General features: G+C 42.8%; 1 long non-coding RNA gene across 3 annotated transcripts; it reads left to right on the plus strand.

Annotated features, from left to right (window-relative positions):
* The first annotated feature begins 1,123 nt into the window (after nt 1–1,123).
* LOC119341263 lies at nt 1,124–4,561 on the plus strand. 3 transcript variants are annotated; one of them, XR_005165005.1, is made up of 6 exons: nt 1,162–1,193; nt 1,268–1,629; nt 1,699–1,815; nt 3,481–3,544; nt 3,617–3,780; nt 4,306–4,561. It is a non-coding gene; the product is annotated as an uncharacterized LOC119341263 (long non-coding RNA). The 3 variants fall into 3 exon arrangements; XR_005165006.1 differs by having other exon boundaries at nt 1,124–1,629; nt 4,303–4,561; XR_005165004.1 differs by having other exon boundaries at nt 1,128–1,629.
* Nucleotides 4,562–6,000: the final 1,439 nt, after the last annotated feature.

Here is a 6,000-nt window from a genome sequence, read left to right on the forward strand (position 1 = left end):
TTACTTGTTGATCTTGTGTCGACTACGTACTCTCCCCACCATCACAACCGTCATGTATGATTGGCAGTGACGCGGACATCTATCTCGGCTAGTCAATGAAATAACCTTTTATGAACAAATTTTAGTAATATCATTTTCAGCAGCAGATATATTTCATATTGATTCAAAATATACTTTTTCCAATTTATTTCATTATTCTAAATGTTTCCTTCAAAAATTTGATTTCCAAACAAATAATTAAGCGTGTACTCTGCTTTAGGGAAGTACTCCCTCCGTCCCATAATATAAGAGTGTTTTCTACACTACACTAGTGTAGAAAACGCTCTTATATTATGGGACGGAGGGAGTAATTTTTAATTAAGCTTCCTGCTAAAGCCTTCAGTCTCCCTCCAATTCTTTTTGTAATTTCCCAACTAAACACCCCTCACAGATACTCCTAATTATTTCTCTTCACCAAATTGTCAAGATTGGATCTGAGCTCTCTCGTTCGGGTTCCTCCATCCTCACGGCGTCATGTCAGTGTCGAGACAACGAACCACACCGACCGGAGTCCATCGAACGAACACTGCCTTAGGTTATTCCTTTCTCCCAAATCTCCTCCTTATAGATGTGCAGCGTAGCACCTACAGGTGGGCAAAAGCTGCGTGAGGAGGAGGCACTCGGAGAGGCCGGGGATGAAACCGGCTAGGCCCTTGTAGTCGGTGAGCATGGCCCAAACGGCTTCGAGTGACGCACCTACCGGCACCCGCGTGCGCACCAGCTGCTGGTTCTTCTTCCCTGACAGCTTCTGCACCTTCTCTCGAACCCGTACCTCTCATCCGGTCATCCCATTACAAAAAAAACATGTTAATCCATGATGAAATTGTGATGACATTGCCAGAAACTGTCATAATTTATGACGATTTTTCTGGTTCGTCGCAAAATCCGTCATATATAAGCAACATGATGATGGCACCCCAAATCGGTAGACCCATCATGACAAACAAAGAGGGACAATCACCATACCCATCATGGTTCGAACAATTAGGTCCGTTCTCATACACCATTTGGACCGTGATGGATGGATGGTGCTGATGTGGCATTTCAGCATGAGGAAGAACTTGCGATGTGATTGGTTGAGCGAACCAACCCACAGATCGCAAATCCAGACCGCCTACTCTTCCGTGATCCAACAGCAAGCAGTCAACTCCTATGTAGATCTCCGTCAGCTTCTTCCTTCCCCTTTGTCCGCCCCGACTCCCCTGATCTCGCCGTCCTCCTCTTTCAGATCCTCCCCTCCCCATCCACGGTCGCCGCCACCTCCCCGTCCATGGCCATCTGCCCCTATGCGTCCCGCAACCGCCGCGATGACAACCTCGTCCCCAGAGGCGGGGACTTCCCTTAAGGCGAACCTTGTGCACGCGGCGCCGGTACCGTTGATGCCGGTCGGGCAGCGGTCAGATCTGCCACGGCCAAAACTGGCGTCCTCTTCCTCCCTATCCAGCTTCCTCCCATGGATGAGGAGAGGGCTTCGTCAAGGATCCCATGATGGAGGTCAACATGGGAGGCTGCTTCCTCTGATCCCAGATCGACCATCCGGCGATGGAGGCCATGAGAGCCACTTGGGCACAAACATGGCTGCGCTTCAAGGTCAACCCTCGCCCATCCTTTCTCTTCGATTTGATTTGATCTCCTCCCCTGATTTCCTTCCCCACGCAGTTGCAGCTTGATAGATGCAGGGACGCCGCCATGGAACAGTCAGGGCCTCCCTTCTCCTCCTGCTTCGTTCGATCTGCCACTGCCAGCCATTTCCGGCGCCCCTGCACCACGGCGGTGGTAAGGCCACGACCCTTCCTTCCTCCTTGCAGCGTTTTAGTTTCCCTCCCCCTTCCTATAGGTAACAAACTAGTTTGCTTTGCTCCAAGACGATCCTATCATATCCTATCCATGGAGTAGCTTGGATTTGGTTTCAGTTTACTATGTACATGTAGGGATGGTTGGTTTCAGAGATGGTCTAGGCCCTATTTTTTTCAGCTGTAACAAATTCATCAACTGAGCTAGCTTTCAACCCTTTTTTGCCATGGTTTTGGGTTGGTCCTGCTTACGCCAAATTGATTCATTGGCTTGGTTCAATTTATATAGAGCTCTCCATGCCCAAGAATAAGAAAATCTTGCTGCCAATCTGATGCTACAATTGTGTCTTTTTTACTGTTATATTATGTGTGCACTGAACATTCAACCTTTAACCTTTTCTTGTGTAAAATCAAACTTTCTTCTATTGTTAATGTAGTGTTTGCTTGTTGTGCTGGAAAAGTAGTTCATTCATCGCTCATTTGACACGTGCAAGCAATGTGTACAGACTGCATTTAGAGATTCCAGCCCAACTAGATTATAGTTTAAGCATTTTAGACCAAACCATCTTGGTTTGGCGGCCATGGGGAGACAAGGAGGAGGGGCAGCAGGAGGCGGTGGACGACATGGCCATGGCAGTGCCCCCTTTCCGTCGTAGAACTACCACGCTGAGTGCCGCCGTGCATCACATTTGTATGTAACCAAGTCTATACTCCTGTGAGGCATATCTAGTCACTCTCGCCTCCGGCAGGGAGGCAATAGCCTCACCTTCCTACTACAGCAACCCAGGGGCGGATCCAGCATAGGTACATGACAAAAAGTACTGCATACATGCTTGAGTTCAGACTTCAGAGAGTACGAAGAGTGAGTTAATCAACTCAGCTTCAGTCCAGATAAACTAGTCTAAGCAAGCCAAGAGTTCACCAATCCCCTCCAAAGTTCCAATTTGAAATTGCATTCATGTGTAGCTTCTGTTTGGATTTAGAGATGTATCTTTGTACATAGAACAGTCCTGATGTGACTGATTCCATTAGTAAAAGAATAACAAATGATTTTTTTAAAGCAAATGTAGGCTGAAACGGAAAAAAGAGAGTTGATGTTAGGGTATTTTTTTAACACCCAAAGTTGAATTCTTGGATCCACCACTACAACAACCCCGGGGATGCAGTATGCCCCCTCGCCAGCGGTGGCGGCGGGACTCACGCCGAGCTGAGAGACGGTCGACCTGCTGTCGTCAATGCCATCACGGAATCGGCCATGGTTACCACAGCCATGGCGGCCACGACCACGACCACGACTAATTTATTTTTGTATTTTGGAGTGTCCCACATTTGGTGTAAATAGTCCCAAGTTTTCCTTTTCACTATGTAAAATATTACCAAGCTAATACCAGAACCACTGTCCGGACTTCTTAAAAGCGTATGTACCTATACTAAAGCATACTACCATATTCAGCTTATTTAACCTTGGTAGTTTGCTTACCACATTCGGGCTAGGTTACTGCATGTGTAATCTTTGAAGCCTAGCTTATTTTTTCTTACAATAGCTTCAGTATAGACTTGAATAGATATTTTTCTGGTTACTTTTTTATGCTTGCTTTAAGTATCGCATTTCTTCTAAAATTGACTCAAATTATGATATTAAGTACAGAAGGACACAATGATGAATTGAACGCAAGATCCTGCTGGTGATCCAACAGACGCAAACGCATCAGGTGGTCTATGCTTGCGAACTTGTTAGATTTATTTGCTTACTTGCGTTGCTAAAAGTGCACTTCTACTTGCAGATGCCTAATAAAGGACTGGCAAATAAAATAGGAATCCAAACTTGCAAAATTCTCTTTTACAAACCGCTAGTACTACTGGGACTCTAGGTACAACGCATAATGTAATTGCTCCAAATACGCTCATACAAGTTGCAACAATGAATTCTCGAATGTTTCGAGTAATGGTAAGTCACAAGCTTGGTTTGTCTTCATGTTGGCCTTTATTTGATACGTAAATGGCCTTCATAATGTGCAACCATCTACTTGCTTGCACTATTGTACTTTTTTTGTTGCTGAAGCACATACAGTAGGGAAGCCAGAAATAGAACAGTTTTCTCACCATTAGAAATTGTGAACTTGTGCCAGCATGTAGTTGTTTTGGAGAAATTTAGTTTGATTAATTTAGGTAATTATTCTTGTGTTTGAACTATAAAATCTTTTGTGAAATTATCCAATTCTTTTTGCATAGCACCTAATTGTTGATGGAGTAGTACAACAGGCACAAGAATTTGCTTGCTAGCTGTTATGGTCATGACAATTTGTCAAGAAGATACCCATGCATGCCCGAATATAGTAATTATACAATTGTCATGATAGTGGTTATATCTTTCTGCTAATTAGTCGTTGTGTTGTTTCTTTATTTTCTTGACTAAGTATTTTTTATTTTCAATTAACTAGAGCTAAATAAATTTCTAATTTCTTCATAGCAGGATCCAAAGATTTAGCTGGAATGGACTCTAGACAACGGACAATTTATATCTTCGCTCTTAATTAGGATGGCACATTGTATTTTGATGGATATTGGCTATGAAAACTTTGATGTTTGATGAATCTATGTCATATATGCATTATTTGAATCATGTAATTGAATGCATGTATATTTTTTTTCTGGTTACAGTAGGCTATTACCACAAGCTACGTTTGGTTGCAACATGTTGGCACCACGAAAATTAGGGTTGTATCAAATCTTAGTCGCCACGCTGGCCTGTTTTGTAGCACTAGGTTGTGGCGATGAAACACTTCATATAGTCACAATAACTTGTCACAACAAAAACTCAGTCCGTTGAGATAACTACTTGTTGCCACGGAATTCAGTTTTGCTAAAATAGGCCTTTCGCCATGAAACGTTCATATTGTCTCTACAACCTCTCACCACAAATAGTCTGTCCGTTGTGATATATTTATCACCACCAAAACGAGTATGTTGCAATTTTAGTATTACCACGTCTAAAGAGTCGTTGCCATACTTTACTGCCACAAACATAGGGTTCATGGCGAAAGGACTATGCCCACACAAACAAGAGTTGTTGCCATAGGGTATTGCCACAATTGACTATTGCCACGAAAGAGCACGTGCCATGAAAAAGAGTTGTTGGTATAGGTTATTGCCACAAATGTCTATCGCCACAAATAGCTAAATCGCCACGGTTCGCTATGTGTTGCATTAAGCTATTGCGACAAACCAAATTGTGGCATCAAGTGCACGATGCCACGAGAAAAAATGTGGCAACTTGCAACATGGTTGTTGCAATAGCACGCTTTCTTGCCACATTTACTTTTTTGTGGCAATAACCTATTACCATGTGTCCTGTCGCAACGGCTGGCAACGAACACCATGTCGTGGCAATAGGTACCTGTTGCGACAATTGGGTACTTATTGCGACAAATACTTTTGTTGCAATAGACCCGGATCCTTGTAGTGTAGTGAGTCTCATATGTTGTCTTTTTATACTAGTGGGAATTTTTCATTATAAGAACTTGGCTTGTATATTTCTACGATGGGCTTCCTCAAATGCCCTAGGTATTCGTGAGCAAGCAAGTTGGATGCACACCCACTAGTTTTCTTTTGTTGAGCATTCATTTATAGCTCTAGTGCATCCGTTGCACGGCAATCCCTACTCCTCATGTTGACATCAATTGATCGGCATCCATAGCCCGTTGATTATCCTCGTCAATGTGAGACTTTCTCTTTTTTGTCTTCTCCACACAATCCCCATCATCATGTTCTATTCCACCCATAGTGCTATATCCATGGCTCACGCTCATGTATTGCGTGAAGGTTGAAAAAGGTTGAGATTATTTAAGTATGAAACAATTTCTTGGCTTGTCATCGGGGGTATAGAAGTTGGGAACATCTTTGTGTGACAAAAATGAAGCATAGCCTAACTATATGGTTTTGTAGGTATGAACTTTCTTTTGCCATGTTATTTTGAGAAGACATGATTGCTTTGATTAGTATGCTTGAAATATTATTATTTTTGTGTCAATATGAACTTTTGTCTTGAATCTTTCGGATCTGAATATTCATGTCACAATTAAGAAGATTTACATTGAAATTATGCCAAAGTATCACTCCGCATTAAAAATTCTCTTTTTATCATTTACCTACTCGAGGACGAGCAGGA

The sequence above is a fragment of the Triticum dicoccoides genome, chromosome 7B (genome assembly GCF_002162155.2).
Source record: "Triticum dicoccoides isolate Atlit2015 ecotype Zavitan chromosome 7B, WEW_v2.0, whole genome shotgun sequence".
Lineage (NCBI taxonomy): Eukaryota > Viridiplantae > Streptophyta > Magnoliopsida > Poales > Poaceae > Triticum > Triticum dicoccoides.